Source organism: Cavia porcellus, unplaced genomic scaffold (genome assembly GCF_034190915.1).
Source record: "Cavia porcellus strain 051 isolate PalLab524CR breed Dunkin Hartley unplaced genomic scaffold, mCavPor4.1 scaffold_22, whole genome shotgun sequence".
NCBI classification, from domain to species: Eukaryota; Metazoa; Chordata; class Mammalia; order Rodentia; family Caviidae; genus Cavia; species Cavia porcellus.
In genome coordinates this window covers 35,652,752-35,672,440 of record NW_026947505.1, presented here as the reverse complement: position 1 = coordinate 35,672,440, position 19,689 = coordinate 35,652,752, and positions in this window count along the sequence as shown.

The following is a 19,689-nucleotide window of genomic DNA, read 5'->3' as shown; positions in this document are numbered from 1 at the left end:
CAGGCAGAAAGAAAGATGTCAAATATTTTATTTCATTTTATTCTATTTTATTTATTTTGCTTTATATTTTTGGTACCAGGGATCAAACTACACCCCCACGCACACACTTGCCAGGCAGAGTTACATCTTGGCTCCTCCTTTTCATTTCCATATAGACATCTAGCTGTGCCAAAAATATTTACGTAAAAAGATTTCACTTTTTCCATTTGATAGACTTGACACCTTACTTGAAAATCAATTCACCATAAGATCCTGAGTCAACATGTTCTCAGGATGCATCTACTATCAGGACAGAGGTGGGGGTGTGTCTCATTCATCTTTGTTCAAAAAATTTTCTTTGAAAAAATAAACAAGTAAATCAATGAACACATAGGCAAATGAATTAAAGAATGACTAGGTGATGTGAAAATGACTCAGTTGGGGCACAGGCACAACCTAAGTGCGTGTGTGTGTGTGTGTGTATGTGTGTACCACTGAATGATAGAAGGGCTTCTCTCACCGTTAAGTGCAGGACAAAAGTAACATCTGAGACTTCTGGTTGCCTTCTTTGGCTGTGCAATGCTCACATTTTTATTATTTTTTATTAACTCTATTTCTACTTGTAAAAACAAAGGTTAAATGTGTCTATTTTCCTCTATAGCAGAAAAGAGGGACACTTCCCGATTTCATATCAAGACAGTGAAATAGAGATGGCTCCAACTTGCTCTTGCCCCTAGTGACTCACTAACAAAATATTTGCTCACAGCTCCATGACCTTGGCCCTACTAGACTAGGAGGATGTTTCTACCAAGGAGACACAACAATGATCCATTGTGCTGGAAGCTAAGATGCCACCTGCCACTTAGGGCTCCTCATGCATCTCAGTCAACAGGCAAAGAAGGGAGTTGCTGTGCTGGTCATGGTGATCAACCCAGACTGCCAAGGTGAAACTGCACATCACTCTACAGTGTTAGGGAACGGTGTATCCTAAGTACACATGAAGGCATCGATCAGTACTACCGTGTCCTGAGCTTCAAAGTCAAACACTACAATTCAAATCTGAAAATGTCAGTGAGTTTTGTTTGTTTGTTTTGGTACTGGGAATTGAATTCAGAACCTCATGCTTGCCAGGCAGGTGCTGCACCACTGAGCTATATTCCCAGCCCTACAAATCAATTCTGATAGGACTTGTAATGGCCCATACCTTTAGAAGTGAGCTGGGTAAAGAACCATGGCCCAACCCTTGGTGAAGATAAAGGGGACACAGAAAGGAGAGTGGAAGAGGGTACAGGTACTCCTCCACATATGCAGTGAGGAGGATCATGCCCCCACAAACTCTTTGTCAAATGAAAATATTGCAAGTCAAAAATGTACTGAAGAGTTCAATGATTCATGTAGCTTAGTGTAGAGCACTTACCTAGCATGCAAAACCCCTAGATTCGATGCCTTGCAATACAAAACAAACATTTAATACCCTAACCCGACAGTCATTGTCTTAGCCACTTTCCTCATGGCTGGAACAAAATATCTGACAACCATAACTTAAAAGAAGGGCAAAGTATTTTGGCTCACAGTTTAGGAGTTTCAGTTCTTGCATGGTTGGCCAGCTCCAGGCAGAATTGACATGGTACAGAGGCCTGGCTGAGGAAAGCTACACATCTCATAGCAGCCAAAAAGAAGGTAGACTAGGGAGGAGCTGTGAAAGGGAATAACCCCTTCCATGTTACACCCACAGTGGCCTAAATCCTCTCACCAGGCTCTGGCCCCTAACATGAAACCAATTATAGCATTTCCATAATCAATCACATTCCAAACACAAGAGGCTTTAGGGGCATGCTAACTGAGCAATGCACACAAGAAACCTTGGCTCTTTCCTCTCTCTATGTGACCAACCTGGACCTCTGGCCCAATACCATGACAAGAGACCCTGCTGCACATCACTAGCCTATCTGGGTGCTGCTGCGAAGGTTGGTAAAGTGACTATAGTCCACAATCAGAGGGAAAAGGCAGGGTTACTCCATTTCATACCTGAGAGAGGATTCAGGGACCCTGAACAGATGCAGCAATGTGGCTCTGACAGCAGAATGAGTTCAGAATAATGTTTCATGTGCTTGCCACTGATGGTATGGCAGTCAACAGCAAATAACCAGGTAGATCTGAATTTGACCTGAGGCTCTGAGGACAGAGGAAGTGCTTACAGCAGCTGGCACTCAGTAGGTGATGGTTGCCATGGTCATTGTCACTAGTCACATTGATTTAGAGAAAAAAGAATGGGGAGTAGGGAATATCTCCTTACAGCCAGAAAGGGTCCCCAATTGGTTGGCAATGAGCCTTCTTCTCTTTTTTTCTTTAATTTTATTTAAAGAGAAAAACAAAACAAAACAGAAAAAGGATAGAAATAATACATAATTTCAAAAAAGATAAACAGTAAGAAATCACTAGTTGATAAATTACATATTGTCCTCTTAGAAATAGTTGTTCAAGTTACAAAATTAACACATACAAAGTGGTCATTCAAACAGTGAAAGTGCAAACAGTTCTGTTAAATGATCCAACAAAAACTTAGTAATATGATTATCAATCCTATATACTTAAACATACCTGCAGTTATATATTTGTAACACTTTCTTTTCTCCTCTTTTTTACAATGGCAATTACACATTTTGGGTTTTATTAATCCTACAGTTCATACTTCTTTTTACACTAGAGATACAATGTGATATTTATAAATATGATTTTTATTTATTTCACTTATGAGGATAGTTTTAAGTTGTCTCCATTTACCTATGAAGGCCTCAAGATCATTCTGTTTTATAGCTGAGTAATATGTCATTATATAAAAATACCACATCTTTTTCATCCACTCTGCGGTTGATGGGCATCTTGGTTGTTTCCAAGATTTAGCTATTACAAACTGTGCTGCTATGAACATGGGTGCACATATGTCACTGTGATATGACCTTTTCAGTGTTTTTGGGAAAATACCCAGGAGGGGAATAGCTGGATTAAATGGAATTTCCAACCCTAGTCTTCTGAGAAATCTCCACAGTGATTTCCATAGTTGGTTGCACCAGTCTACACTCCCACCAACGGTGGAAAAGTGTCCCCCACCCCAGCCTGGCCAACATTTGTCATCAGTTGATTTCTTGATGGCAGTCATTCTTTTCAGAGTGAGATGAAATCTCAGTGCTGTTTTAATTTGCATTTCTCGAATGACCAGTGATGGTGAACATTTCTTCATGTATTTATTTTCCATTTGTATATTTTCATATGAGAACTATGTGTTCATTTCAGATGTCCATTTTTGGAGCGAGTCTTTGAATTTGGGGGGCTTGATGTTTTTCAATTCTTTGTATATTCTGGATATAAGTCTTTTGAGGGGTTGCTACCTAAAATTCTTTCCCATTCTGTGGGTTTTCTTTTCACTCTGCTGGTGATTTTGAAGTGCAGAAACTTTTGAATAATGTGAGATTCCAGTTGTTGATTCTGTGAAGTGCTTCCCGTACAGTTTGTGTTTTGTTCATGAATTCTCTGCCTACCCTATGTCATACAATGAATCCACTTCCTAAAGAAGTTTTATAGGGCAAAATCATGAGGTGGGTACAACATTAGTCAAAATTATGATTAATTCATAAAATTACAATTATAGTCACTTAGGTAATATTGATCCAATGGTGGCAAGGGCATATGGGTGACATCATTAACCTTAGTCGAGAATCTATAGTTTTAGTCATTTTAGTGATAAGGAAAAGATGACCCATCCCTAATGAATCTCAAAAGGGTGATACCAGTAATCTCAAATTTCTGTTATCCATTAGGGAAGTATGTAAATCTGGCCATTGTGATTTTAATTTTCTTCAGATGTGCCTCCAGTCACAATTTTGATGCTTTCTCATCTTTTCACTGACTCCCTAGAGAGCCCAGCCCTGTTTGACTGCCTACTATATTTGTCCACCTAACTTAGCTGTCTATAATATCAGCATTCTTATTCCAGTGGACAGGGGCTTGTTGGATCAGGATCTCTGGCCTCCCAAAGGCCCAGAAAACCCTCTATCAGTCATGATAGTCTCCCACGATGAAACTCTCATGGCAGGAGAAAGAGTTGGCTAAGCACAATCATCCACAGTCAGTCCCTAACCTTCTGGCCAGGCAGCTTCCCACAGGTGACTGTCCCAGATCTCCTATTTAGAAAGAAATATTCAAATATCCTGGGTATTGAAGTCCAGGGAATTTCTGGATTTGAACGAAGAATTTAGTGAGTATATGCTTATGTGTCTTTTTCTAGGACAGATGATGTAGTTTTTACTTGAATCCTCAAATGGAAATATCAGGTGGAAGTATCACACAGCCCAGGGAGAGGCATGTTAAGAACCATTGTTTTGTTTACACTGAGAGGGAGCAATTCGTCACATACAAACTTTTTTTCCCCCACCCACAAATTTTAAAGGCTGCAGACTCTGTCAGGGTTTCCAGGCAGGGTGGCAACTGTTCTGGGCAGGCTTAGAATTTCACAGTCACTAGGGAATGTCAAATGCTACACAGCTCAACCTTCAGGTCAGATAGAGGCGGTTATTGGGCAATCAGCTTTGTCTAAGGCTAGCACAGTGATAAAAGGAGCCACTTCCAATGGGAGTGGCCAGACTTAGGAATGCCCACTTATCTCAGTGGACCCTAACAGGCATGTCTCACAGATAAGAAAGCTGCAGCACAGAAAAGCTAAACAATTTGCCTGAACTTCCGTGGCAGGCCCCAGGCCCGGGATCTGAAACCAGGATGTCAGAGTCCAGAGATTATGGGCTTTGGATCTGAGAGGTAAAAGTCTAAACTTCTCCTGCTAGAAATGCAAAAGGCAGAGAGCCAGAAATGACGACCCAAGGAAAATCACAAGGTCTAGGATTAGGGCTCAGCCTGGTATTTTCTCCCCCCACCCTTAGCCTCCCAAAGCTTTGGAGAAAGGAGTTCCCGCAGGTCACTTTAAGACTCAGGCATGCTCAAGTGAATTCCAAGCATTTCTGAGAAGTTTGCTCTGACCCTCTTCATCAGAAGCTGCCCTGGGTCAGTCTTTCTCTCTCAGTATCAGTGGTACTGTCACCAGGCCTCTTCTTATACCTTGTTGGAAGAATCCCAGGGCATCTGGTGACTCATCTCAGATAAGAGAGGTTGGGCAGGAGATACTCATTTCCCTGTGAAGATGGTCAGCTCTGGTGTAAATACAAATGTGTTTAAATCTCAGGTCCTGGAGTTGGGTGAGCAAATATTCCAGCAGTGCCTCGAGTTGTACCAGAGCATCAGTGCCCACCAGAAGCCCTCTTTTTAGGTACAGCTGTCACATGGCACTGTAGAAAGATCTGGGGAAAGATCACCAAGAGTTCCAGCCCCAGCTTTACTTCCAAAGGCTGGTGGTCCCATTCACCACTTTACGGTCTTCATTTGTCACATAGGAGCTGGGCTCAGGATGCTGACCAGGAATTCTATCCCAAGTGTCTGTTGGTGTTGATGAAATTTCACTGAAAAAAACACAAATTTCTGTTTTGTTGGTTTTTCTTTTAAAGACTTGGAAGTAGCATCTTGGCACTGGAGGCCCTCGCTTCCTCACTGCTCTGTCTTCTGAGCATAGTCACCTTGCTCCACACTGGCATCTTGAGTGCTCTACAAGTGGCCCCTGCCTGCACTTGTCCCTGTTGATGTCTGTCATCCCTGTGCTGCAGCCTGATTCCAAGCAAGGACCTCGTAAGTTGGACCCAGCTAGTAAGAATGTCCCTTCAGTTTTGGGAAAGAAAATGGCTCAGGTCCCTAAAAGGAGCTACTCTGCCTCCAGGAGCAACACTGCTGTGTCTTTCCAACACAGAACTCAAGCACAGGAATTTCTATTTATGCCAACTGCCTCTTGCTAAATCACGGACACGGATATGGACATAGGAACCCTCAAGTGATATAAATCAAGAGGGCCATCTGTTAGAGTCTGCTGGCACAAAGAAAAGCAAAAAGTAAAAAAAAGAAAAGAACACATTTATTGAGGCCATGGAAAGGAGCACACAACCCATGGCAGTTGGGCTGTCTCCTTCATCAGAGACTAACATGGTGGGAGGTTTTGTGACCTCTGATCTGAAGTGGCACTTGGGGTGGGCACTGATGATGTGTGAGGAACTGACTGGAATCTTTGCACGCAAACAGGAAAAGGAATTTCAGTTAGGGCAGAAGAAGGAGGAAGTGGAAAGCATTTCCGTTTTGGCCTTCTGCCATGTTAGACCACCGACACAATGGTACAGGAATTTATATGAGGGCAAAACTCTTTCACCTCGTTATATGGGTTTCCCATCCTACCACATAATTTATGCTGCCAAAGAAGAGTAACATCTCTCCTGGAACTCAGATAGGGGCAAGAATGTCAGCGTAGTACAAAGCACAGTCTGCTTCCACGCCCCAGCTACCTGGCATTTATCCACGGCTGACGGTCTTGTTCTGGACAGGACCAGCACCACTTGGGTACAGAGCTGGCTCTGCACTAGTTTCCTTTGCCAAATTTGGTTGGGTCTCTTTAGGTGGAGAGGATGACAAAAGCTGTTCAACGTCACATCTTATCAAGTAGCTGCTGGTAACTCAGGACTTTTTGATGATCAGATTTAAAGAGCCTGTGTCCTGGGGCTTTTTCAGTGAAGAACTTCAGTTTTAAAATAAACTTTTAAAAAGTTCCATGTGGGAAGAGAAGAAACAGCTCCACCCACATGGGTTTCTGCCACAGCCTCCTATGCTCTTCCTCCTCAGCGCATTCCACAGAACACATGACTGTCTTCACCCACCAGGGATCTTAATCCCTTCTGAGGTTGCTTTGCAACTTTAAATCCACAAGAGCTAAGTCTTTGAGGGTTAGTGTTTGCCACAAATGGCTTGCCTGTCCTGAGGCACGCAGAGTCCTGGGGAGCCCATGACTGTCTCCATCTCAGTAGGACTGAGGTGACATGGACCAGCGCCCATTCAGGCTGCCCCAGAGCTGGGCAGCCTTGTCTCTCTGCAAAGACTCTGGGACCAGATAGTGCAGAGTGTAATGACAAAAGGGCACGCGGGTTTGGGCACTTGGCCTGAGGTGAATTAACATTCTCCAGTTGGCTGCATTATTGATGGGCACACTATAAATTTTTAAGCAAAATAAATAATGCATTTAGAACAGTGTCACTTTGTGCCTGTTTACCAATTTGGATGTTTTAAGTACTCCAAAACTATATGAAAACACTTATTTAAATTAAACCATGTTTCAGTACATAGCAACAAATATTTACTCTCAAATATTTCTTATTTTATTATGTGTTATTGTGTTAACTATAAGAGAAATATGGAAAGCAGGAAGAGAGAGATGCAATCACATTTACCTAATTCCTGCACTCAGATATACTGGTAGTATACATACATTGTGTGCGTGTGTGTGTGTGTGTGTGTGTGTGTGTGTGTGTGTGTACACAGACACAGGCATGAACTAGGAAGAGGTTGTAAGAGAACCAGCCCATGACCACAAGTCTAACCCACACCTAAATCCTGTGCTAGTCTAGTCCCCTGTCGCTGCTTACTCCCTCTTCTGCCCAAGAACCAATCTGTACTCAATTGATATTCCAGCATGATTTGTAGGCCTTACTCATGAAGTATGGTTTCATTTAATGCCCTGAATATCATCATGTAGCCAGCAGCATGCCAGAACTTGGGTATACAGGACATAAACCAGAGGTGAGTCTGTGTTCTGGTTCAGGGAGCTCACCAGTCTCTGACCCTGGGAATTTCCTCTCAAACCTCAAAGACCCTGAGGTCTCTACTGCCATTAATGTCTTCAGCCTGGCTTAGAGATTGAGGTCCCCGTGGGTTGTTTGTCAACTTGCTACTTGATCAAGGTGTCCCTGACTTAAGAGTTAGGATTTCCTACTCTGGAGCAGGAAAATTCACTCACAACCCAGGTTGCAGAGGAGTGAGTGTTGCTTTGCCGTGATCACCAGGGAGCTGCCACCTATTGCTTCAGCCTGTCTGCTGTAGGACAGCCAGACTCAAATGAACAGGTGCAGGGCCAAGGCACCCACAGATTAAGTGTGTGGGAGCTTAGGTTTTCTGCCAAATCAGCCAACAAGGTGGTCCTTCTCCCAGCACCTTGGCTGCCTTGGGAGGGGTCCCTCTGCCTGCAGTCAAGTCACTTTGAGGGCCATGGAAAGGAACACACATTTAGTGTCATTTATCTGATTACTTAAAAACACAGTGAGGTGTGGCTGCTTAGGAAATGCTCACCTGCTTGCAGCCTAGTAAATCTTATGTAAGTTGGCTTCCCCCACGCAGGATGGGGCACACCCTGTGGACAAGAAAACTGGGGCCACACACAAAGGGAGAGTAAAATGGGAGTCCTGGTGGATTTCAAGGCATCTGTATTAAAACTCCTGAAACTTTAGCTACAATTGAACGTTTTTGTGTTCTATGTTTCTGGGAAGCGGGCCTATAGCTTTTCAGATTTTCAAAGAATTTTTCCACCTTCGAAGGTTAAGAACTGCCATGATGGAAAATTTTCTGTTTTTTGCAAGGGAAACACTTTGAAGATGGAGACTTATATTCTTAACGCTGAAAGAATTTCAGGAATATTTCTCACAAAGAACAAAGGTGAGGGTCCCAGAGACCATGTGCACAAGAGAGGTTTATTTTAAAAACTGGTCTCACTTTCTAAGAACTTTGAAGAAAAAGAATGCTTGATTTACTTTTTTCAAAAGAAGAAATGATAACATAAACAGCCATGTAATTATGTTTTATATTCCCCTTGGGATTCCAGTTTCTTGAAAGTTTTCCTTTAACCTTTAGAATCTTTATCTCATCTTAGCATGTCATCTCTGGTTTCAGACTCTCATATATTCCTATTAAGAACATGTATATCCCTTTAAATTTTAATGACATTTGATAACCTATAAAATCAGTCCTATTAGAAATGCACAGTGATCCACAACTGACAAGCCCCATGACTGTAGGACTACACTTTAAACTCCCTGAATGAGTTTCCTTAAGTGTAAAACAGGGATGCTGCTGTCCACTTCAAAAGAGAGGGTGCTCTGTGGCCAAGACAAGGCCCTCACAGTGCAGGGCAGATAATCAGAACATTTGCTTCTTCACTTCCATGGTATCTAAGTTTCTACTTTTTCTCCAAGCTGCCACAATTACTTAATTTCACTGCATTTTCTTGAGCAACCTCACACTAAGAGACAGTCCTGGGTTCTGTTCCTTCTTAGGACCAAGGCAACAGGGGCAGGAGAGACACCTGGGTGGGCAACACAGCCAGCCTGGTGCTGTAAGGATCGATCTGCGTGGAAAGGATAGGATAGGCCATTCCTTGGGGCTCACAAAACCAGCTTGGGTGTGTACAACTTGCCTTTCTGAAAGTGTTTTGACAGTAGTTTGCACTCCTCCTGTAGTGATGATTCTGAGTTCCAGGGAGGGGTGTTTAACCTGTTTGCCTGCTTGTTGCCTGTAAGTCCAGAGAAGCCAGAGTTGTATTTGTTATTTCAGGCGTAAATTACATAAGAGACACAGGTTGATTATTTGGCAGATCAGATGGACCCATCTGGCTTCACTCAGGGATCTTAGCATTTATAATAACATGCCTTCAAAAGGATTTGTGAATCAGCCCAAAATGAGGGTGCAGAGATTTGATCCCAAGTACAACACAGGTCAGGGCCATGAATAAACCAGAACTCTGTTTAATCCCAGCGCCTAAAGAGGAGCTGAGTCAACAAAGAGTGGTGACAGTTTTGTTCTCTAATCCTTTTCTCCCTTCCTCCTTCCTCCTCAAGCTTGAGAGAGCAAGAAGCTATTCCAGAAAATGGGCAGCAGCCACCAAAGAGTCTCTGACACTTACTGCTTCAAGGACCTTCTCCCTGGAGCACTTTCCCAGTCCTAGAGAGTCTAGAGAGTCATAGGGGTAGACTGACCCCAAGAGGAGCCATTCTGAGTCTCTTGAGGCCAGACATTCCCCAGATAGGTATTGTCTCCTGGGGACCAACCTGGAACTCTGGGCTGGTTGGAAGGACGTGGGGCTGCATGTGTTACATAGCAAATGATAAGCACAGAGCAAGTGGAGAGAAGCTGAAAGTCACCTTCCACACATTCAGAGGTAAGGTCCATGAGGAACAGAACCAGGATGAGTTTCTAGAGAGGCTTCAGGCATTTTATCTTCCAGCCTGGCCCCTGTCACTTCAGCAGCACTCAGAGCTGCTGAGAATTCAGACATAACCCCTATATATGGGTGATAGATATCCCAAAAAGATGTCCCATCAAGATACTGTCTTAATTTCTGAGCTCTGCCCAAAGACTCTGATATTGTGATTCATGCTCTCTTTGAAGTCCCAGTGATGCAGAGGTGGGGGCTGGAACAGTATCTGACTGCCCTAATTGGTGGGTATTGGTATTCTGGACATCCAACACAGAACATTGTCCATGTTTAACCTGTTTTCTCCTTTGGTTAATTCTTTAGATGCATTTGGATCTTGTTTATGTGGGTAGGAGCTGGGTTATGGTGATGGTAGCAAGTTCAAGAAAGTAACAATCCAAAAGAAATACATTTAGTTGAGAGGTAAACTCTGTATGGAAAATGCTGAGAAGCAGCCTCACCCAGGCCACAGTGAACTCTGGGCTCCACCACGGATCTGCAGAATGATACTGAGTAAATGCGGGGGGGGGGGGGGGGCTGCTGTGAGCTAGAAACAACTGCCTTCTGGTGGGTGATTGAGAGTAAGAGGGTACACTGCCAATGCTGCCTTCTATATTACCTAGAAGACATCCTGATTTTATAGGGCCATCTACTTTACCTATTTTCATTAGCTGAATATCACATTTTTATTTTGTTGAGTAGACATACTGGATAGACTGGAAAAGTGTAACATGTTAGGCTATTACCCTTATGTTGGACACTAAAATTGCCATTGCATGAGACTAAAATGGGATAGTCCATGGGCCTAGAGGAGCCTGGGGGACCATGACATCTGTTCCCATATATCCTCCAGTACCCTAATTCCTACTAGAGAAAATTCCAGTCATTAACACATTCCCAAGGTCATCTAATATAGATATGAATCTTCTCGGGCTCCCCAAATTATTCACTCATTCAGTAAATACTTCTTGACTCACTCAGAGCAAAAGGCTGTGAGCACGCTTACTTCTAGAGGAGGGCCTCCTCCTTAAGAAGAGTATCATTTAGCCGAGACAGGCAGGTTAATTACTATTATGCAAGGCCACATGAAACAGACGCTGTAGTAAATGTGCAGACGCTGCGGTCTGCAGGGGCCGGGGCTGTGTCTGAGTGGAAGCTTCAGGATGGGCGCTCCTAGAGCCAGGCAGCTAGGCATGGTCAGCGGGGAAGAGAAGGAAGCATGACCTCGATCACTGCTCTTTCTCAATCTCCAGCTTTCTGTTCCACTGCAGAACATTTGGCACTGTTCATGTACTAGAAAAATACTGAAAGACATTAACAGTAAGAAGAAGTCACAGCTTTGGAGCTGGGGATTTAGCTCAGCGGCATAAGCACCTCCCTTGCAAGCAGGTGGTTGTGAGTTCGATCCCTGGTACCGATAAAAAAATGAAAAAGACAAAAAAATAAATAAGTCACAGCTTTGCAGGCCTTGTTCATGCAGTTCCCTTCTCACCCTTAATACTGGCCATTTGTCCTCGGGTCTATGTTTACTTTTGTTTTGTTTTGGTACCACGGATTGAACTTACTACTTCAAGCTTGCCAGGTAGGTGCTTATGCCCTTATGTTGCTGAGCTAAATCCCTGGCCCAACTTTTGTTTTGTCATGTAAATGAAAGCACGTTATATATTATTATCCTTCCCTTTATCTGTAGCTCTGTATTTTACTTTTTTCCAACTTCCATTCTGAAGACTTTTCCCCATTCTTCTCTAACAGCAGCATGTTATTCAAGTAGATCTGATAGTTCTCACATCTGGTCATTCTCAACATTTCCCCGATGTATCTGTCAGATTAGCAGGACTGGGGCTGTGGGTCAGGATAAATGCAGCAGGAATCTTGGTGGGCTGTCCAGACGCCCACGTCAGTGTCCTGCCACTGGTATGCATCTGCTGGCAGTTGGCAAATCACGTGTTTCCATAGCACTCCGAGCCTTCCCACCCCATGCATGTCCCAGAGGTGAAGACTGGAGTCTGTGTTCTGGTTCAGTTGCCTCCCCTTTACTAGAACGAGAATAGCAATTCAAATGCATGTTCTCAGGAGGTACATCATTAGGTGTTTCCTTCGATATCCACCATCAAGCATCAAGTTCAGAAAGTCCCCAATAAGGCCAGTCTCAATACATTCATTCTCTAAATGGGGCATCTCCTTTTTGATAAAAGTTGTGAGGATGAGAAGACTGTGAGCCACAAGGAGCCAGTCACAATCTTGTATTCAGCATCCATGACTTAAGGAAGGCTTTGCTGGAGCTGAGTATCTGGAGTCATGCTCTCCAGAAAAGGATCTTTCAGAAGTGATTGGCTCTGTATCCTGAGGGCAATGGCAGTAAGAAAGGACATGTGATCTGTTTGTGTCCAGTCATAGATTGAGACATGGGATTCTGCTGTGCTGGTGATGAGGCTACCAGGGACATCAAAGCCCAGGCTGTGAGTGGCCTTCTGGACCTCTGAAAAAAGGACCAGGAGGTTTATCTGCTCACCAACCTGAATCAGAAGGGAGAGCCAGAGTTTGATCAGCATGGGAGTTTTGACATGCTCCGTTTCCGACCTGGGCCTGTTCACCCCTCCTTAAGCAACCTGGTGGTCCCCCACTCCCAGGAGGTCACCATATTGATGCCGAACTTAGTGCGGACACTAGCGACTGCAGCTCAGAACTCCTGGACTCAAGCGATCCTCCCACCTCAGCCTCTCGAGTAGTTGGGACTACAGATGTGCGCCACCACACATGGTACAAGAGCCAGAGTTTGAAACTAAGGGTAAATGTCAGTTGCTAAGAGGGAAAAATCAATATTTCTGATAGAATGGAGAGGGTGCCAAGGGCTCCTGCAATAGGGTTTAGTCCAGATGCTGGAGACCAAGGGGCTCTCCCACTATCCCAGGGCTGTCACTATTCATCTTGGGTAACCAAGTAAAGAAGATTTCAAGAATCAAGGAATGGGCCCCATCCTAGGGAAACTACTGGTTCCATGTGCCTACAGCCATAACTAACACTTAGATACAGATCCCTGTTTGTGCAAAGTCAGACTCTTATCCCCTGGGAGTAAGCAGGAGTAAAGTGCAGGTGGCAGGCCACCAGGTCTAAAGGGGAGGTGGCCTGTGGGGTCTCTTGCCATCTCTGTAGCCTCTCCCCTTTTCAGCATAAAATATAGGGATAGAGTTGTGCTGCAGTGCAGATTCCTAACCACCACTCTGTAGAGTCAGCCAGCCTTCAAGGAGGCAGCTGGTCAAAGACTCTGGATCCTCAATCCCCATCTCTAATGACACTAGCAATCCAGCTGTCTCAGTTTGGGACATACAACTCTCTTCCCTCTGCCTCTGCATCCAACTGAGACTGCCATGGAGTACCACAGGATGATGACTGTCACTGGAGGCCGGTGGGTATTTCACCTGTAAAACTAGAGGAATGTGTGAAGAACTTTGTGAAGATTAAATACAAATACCATACAAAGAGCCTGCAAGTGACTGTCCTAGGTCTATTTTGAGGTCAGAGGCAATACCATGAGCTGATGAATGGGAGGTGTGGTGAGAGGCAGGTAGGACCTACACTCCAGGGACCTACACTCCAGGACATGGGATAGAAAGCTGTGGAGCCAGTTTGGCTGGAAAGTGTTTCACTTGGGACACAGAGATTTAGAGGTGTCCATCACGTGCTAGCTTGGAGCACTTAGGGATCAGTCTGTGGAGAGGCAACAAAGCAGAGCACCCAAGGGGAGGCTCAGAGCCTTGAGTCTGAAGGCTAAGTGTAATGAACAGAGCCTGAGACTGCTCTGGGCTGGCTGATATTTAGAGGTCAAGGAAAGAACAAGAAAAGCAGGTTGGGAAAGGAGCAACCTACTGAGGTGGGAAGACAGAAAGTGGTACCTGGAGTCAAGCCTTATATAAGCCTGCAGTGCTGAGATGATGCCTGCGTGAGCCAAAGTCACCCCAGTGGGAGAGCAGTGGAGCCTTTCACAAACACTCATTTGTCGTTTGCCAATAGTGTGGCACTTACTCCATGAGGCTTCCTGTCAGCCTTGATGTGCCAAGGTCAAAGGTGAGGAAGTGTTTTAAAACCACAAAAAGTTTTGGCTCCATCTGTGGCTTTCCAGCTGGCTTCCTTCTGTCCAGAGCCCATGGGATTTGCACTCTGAACTCTGATCGGGAGCACACACGACTTCTCTCCAGCCACATGGTTACTGGGAGGTTTTGCCTCCTGCTTAGGACAAGTAGTGACTCCATTAGATAAACAGGAGAAATTGTTCCCAGCACTCTTCAGGTACTCCCCTCTTCAATCCTCATCACACCCTTGTGTTCAGCCCTGGGGGTTGTTGAGAAGATTGAGGAATACAAACATTCCCAAGGCCATGGGGTAAATATATGGGCATCCTGGGGTTTAAATCCAGCAGTGTAGCTCCACAGGGGTTGCTCTCATCACCATGTTATCCTGCTTCTCTCAGTCCAGAAATACTAGGTCGTAGGAGTGATATGAAATAGAATTTTACAGCACTTGTATCATTTAACTTACTGTCACTGTGACAAAACACCTGAGATAAGTAACTTACAATGAAAAAAGGCTTATTTTGACTCAAAATCTTGGAGGTTTTAGTCCTTGTCAGTTGATTGTATTGCATTGGGCCTGTGACAACACAGTACATGCTGGTAGGAGTACATGGCAGAGGAAATTGTTCACCTCATGGTCATGGCAGGCAGCAAGGGAAGAGAAAGGGAGGAACAGCTCAATATCCCCTCCAAGAGTCTATCTCAATGACCTTACTTCTTCTGACTAAGCCCCACCTCTTAAAGGTTTCACTACTCCACATTAGCACCACAAGCTGTGGCCTCTGGAGGACAATCAAGAGTCAAGCTATAACATAGTTATAATTGATTTTTAAAAGTCAGATTCCATTTCTTAAGCAAAGTCACTTTCTGTACTCCTCGATAGTGACAGGATGTCAGGGTTCAAAAAACGGCAGCAGACCTCATTCTGACAGGTCCTTAGCAAGTACAAGAATCGTCAAAATAGCAGAGAACCCTGTTGGGTCACTGTGCTCTGGGCTTCCCGTTGCACAAAGTCAGTTCACTCAGTTTTGGTCATGTGTTGCTAAATGCAGCGAGAGCAGCACTTTCTGCCATCCCAAAGCCATCAGCTCTGGGTCAGGATGAGGTCCGAACTGTGCTCTAGACACCTAGGATTAATTCAAAGAAACAGTCACATAGCTTTAAAAGCATTAAAACCTGTTGACACTGAAGTCTTCCCGGGCTTGGTGGGATTCGCATTCTAGCTTTCCTTTCTTGAACTGCTTGGCCAAGGGAAAGATATTCAACTTCCCTGATTTTAAAAAGAGACCTGAGAACACCTGCACCAGCTGGATGAGCTCTGCACAGCTCCAGCCCCCTGGACAAGAAGGCACAGTAAATACAGACCTGGGCATGACAGTCTTCCGTGACAAGGTCACATGGAACACCTCCCACTCCGTTAACTAGCTGAAATAACGTGTCCACTGAAATTCTTGCCTGCTTTCTCTTCAGCTTCCTACAGAGAGTAGAGCAGAATGAATCAGCGGAAAAGCTGATTTTCAACTTGATGTGCTTTGAATTCTGGCGGAAGTCCTGGTGGGTGTTTTGCTCAATCCCAGTGGATTTCAACTTCTGTATTAGTTACCCCAAGTGCAGGCACTGTCAAAGGAATTCACTGGCCCAGGATATTTGAATTAATCATATACTTCATAGTCTCTTGGAGAGGATCACATATTCTGAACACTACTCCCCAACCCCCAAGACTTTAAAGCACTGCTCAGCAGTCAGGACTCAACATAAGATTTAAAAATACACCTTGGTCACAATGAATAATAATAATTTGTACATGAAAACTGAATCAAATTGAATTAGGATTTTCTGTCAGCCTTTTCATTAGCTCTTTACAAAGAATGTGTACTCTTTAGGGATAAACATAAATCCAAGAGTTAAAATTGGCCTTGAGTTGGGTAGGTTCTTTCTTTCTGCTTTTCCTCTCCTTAGACCTAGGAAGACTGAAGCAAGTTTCATGGAAAGTGAATGCACTAGGCTGAGTCTCAAGTGAGGAGAAGGGCCTGCTTATGTCTGCCTGTGCATTGTCGTTGGTCATCAGCAACAGGGCTTGTGCCTCTGTTTATAGCACCAGAGCTCAACTGTGCATCAGACAGAAAGGGCAAGGTGCTTTCTTCACCATCTGACTCCTGGCCAGCAATACACCAGTAATACCTTCAACTCACTTAAATGAATCTCTACTTTTGTGCCTTTCTGCATGTGGCCAGTTCACCCAGGGGCCTGCATGAGCCATCTGGGCTAGGTCTACTAATGAGTCCACAATGCAGATTCAACATTATTTTGGTGGCCTTCTGATAGAAGGATTAACTTAAAAATTCTGAGCTATGATTTTCAATTCCAAGGAGCATACTGTTTGCTTTCTCAGCTCAACTGATGGTTCCAGCAGGCACTTATCCATGCACCAAAGGCAGGGACAATATATTGCAGCCAATCAGGCTCCTATTCTCTGCCTGTGCAAGTGGCGTCACCTCTCAGGATTTATTTCCTCTTGGTACTTTGGTCCAATCTTGTACTGCCTGCTTGGCTTAGCTGAATTTCTCCCTGCCCTAGTTTTGCTCCTTTTTGAGGACAAGAGGCTGTGGTTGCTCTTCAGAGGTCCTCACCAAAACTGGCTGGCCGAGACAGCTGCCAGAGTGACCTCAAGACAACATCTACCTTCATTATGATTCCACCTGCATGCACACCCCAGCACTGTGACAATCGAAATTGCCTTGATGCTGACAGAGAAACATAAAAGATGTAGAATCAGAATTCTTAGAAAATCTTCATCCATTCCCAGAGAAGACATAAATATTCCTCCTCTTCTCTAGTCTGTCCCTTCTCATTTCTTTTACCCTATATGTACAACCTCCCAAACCTCAATGGGTTGAGAAGTTCATTTGTGAGTTTTATCTCTAACTTCTCTTATTCTTGACCAAAAGTAAAAAGTCTCCTTTCCTATATAATCAGTGCTTGGTCTTGTTATTGATCCCACAATTCTGAGAAGAGGAAAGGACCCACTTTTAGATCAGCAATTGACAACTTCCTTTGCAAACTGGATAGAACAGCACTTTTCTGGGTGAGATGACAAAGCTTGCATTTAAAGTGGTCAGTGGTTCCCTGGGAGATATTTTGCTATTATGATTTGCTGACCAGTTGGCCAACATTCAGATAGGTACATTCTTGATAATCCTATGCCACTTAGTTCTTAAGGTTAAAGGGTAGGACATACTCTCAACTTGCAGGATGGGACATAGTTGGAACAGACCCAAGGTTCCGTGGAGAAGACAGTGTCCCTTCCACCCAGCCTGGGAGAGAAATGTCTACTGTCACTAGTGGATTGGATGTCTGCCTTCCCTAGAAAAGACCTAACTTGGTTGGCTTGTCATCCAGACAGACAACATCCCCCTGAGCAGACCACACTTCTAACCCAAACAGTAATCCCTGGCCCAATAGAGCTCTTCCTTGGCCTGTTTCAGCCACCTGAAGCTCCCGACTTTCATCCAAAAGAGTCACTGACAGCTGTATCTGAAACCACACAGGGTTGAAAGGGCTGATGGACAGGTGCTTGGGGAGAACCAAGCACCGCAGCACAGGAGCAAAGTGGATGCCTTGCTTTGCTATGAAATTTCTGCATCAGAGTCTCACCCTGGGAATCCTTCCTTTAGTGGGCTACTCATTTCTCTGTGTTATTAAAATCATCTTAAAATGCACATACTATGCTTTCCAGTTTACTTTCTTTTCTTCCTCAGGTTAAATTATGACTCTATAATTAGCTCATGGTTGTCTTTAAAATAGTCCTTAGGGAAATTTTGCTGCTATCACTTTCTGTGAAATAGTTTTATTTTTCAAGAGAACGTATCTCTCAATGCTCTATCTCCCTCTAAGATAATCCATGTAATATGTCAAGGTTTTATTTAGCTCTATACAGGGACCAAGTTTTAGCTGAGTGAACAGAATGAATGACCAAATGCCAACTAGAAAAATACAAAGCTAAGCTCATTTTTAACAAACATACAGGTTGTAATAAATACATCTGGCATGGCATTCCTGTACAACATTATTCCTAAATTTGCTTCAGATTTTCTCCATTTTGATGGGACATTTTACCCTCAAATGATGTCAGTTTATTTCCACTTGATAACATACCAGAGGTCACCACACAGTTAAGAGGTTTTCTATTACACTTCAGCAATACTAATATGGAATGCCAAGGTGACAAAGAAGCTTAATTATGGGCACAGTCACAAAGGCTGTATATGAGGTATATGAAGATACAAGTAACTAGAAACACACTTGCAGGTTTAATATCCAAAGTGTACCAAGTGAGATTCCACAGCAACCCTATTACAAGGAAGAAACCAAAGGAGAGCAACAAGACCCCAAGACAAGTGTCAGGAGCCCATGGTGCCACCAGCTCAATTCCCCTTCTTCCTAGCTCTCATTCTACCCTCCAGGAGAAAACAAACCAAGAGCCCTATGAAGCCTTCTGGGAGGACTACCAGAGGATGGAGTCCCTACATCTTAAATATCTCTGTTAGCTTCCACCTGGCTCTTAAAGACCCCATCAACTCAATACAGCCATTGAAGACCAAGCTTCCAACACAGGAACACTTGGAGGACACACTGAAACCATAGCCCCAACCCAACTTGGGCTAATGGCCTCTCCCGTACTTCTTATACATGTCTCCTCCACTGGCTCCCACAGCACCAAACCCACGCCTGAGTTGGTGTGTACACCTTCCTTCCATTCATTCTTTCCCATCTATCTCGCCTGGTAAAACACCACAACTTTAGAGAAGCAACTTTCCCACCCTAAAAAAAACTTTTACACATCTGCTTTTCTGGGCTCTGCTCAGGAAATTCCAGTCTCTGCTTTGGTCTGCAATTCTTAAAATCTTAACCACTGCAGAACTCACACGTCCTCTTCATATCATGGCCATCTCAGGCCAAAATAGCTTCTCCATCATTCTGGCCCCATTGTGAGCTCTGTTGCAAATTTTGCATGCCTCACTGATTCGAAGCTCACACAGGAGAATGTGCAGATTCTAACAGAAGATGACAACTCTCTCTCCAAATCCTTGCAAATAGCCTTGTTCCTGCCAACATAGGCACACAAGTGCACTGTGCAGGAGTCAAGACAGTTAATAGCTGCATAATAAAACAAATAATATAGACTTAAAATTATAAAAATCTATTCTCCTTTGGTTTCTGAAATACATAATTGTTATAAAACATACATTTATAAATAATCATTTACAAATAATAAGTGAATTACAGCACAAATTACTTATCAAATCATTCTAATAATTTTCAAGTCATAGACAAACATTTAAATATTTTTGGCAAGTCTTTTTGCTTGACTTATCTGCTTCTACAAGATGCTTTTAAGTGAGTCATTATTTGACATTGGCAGCCCCCTTAAATTTGTTTGAACATTTTCCCTGTCCATTACATGATTAGTGACTTTAATCT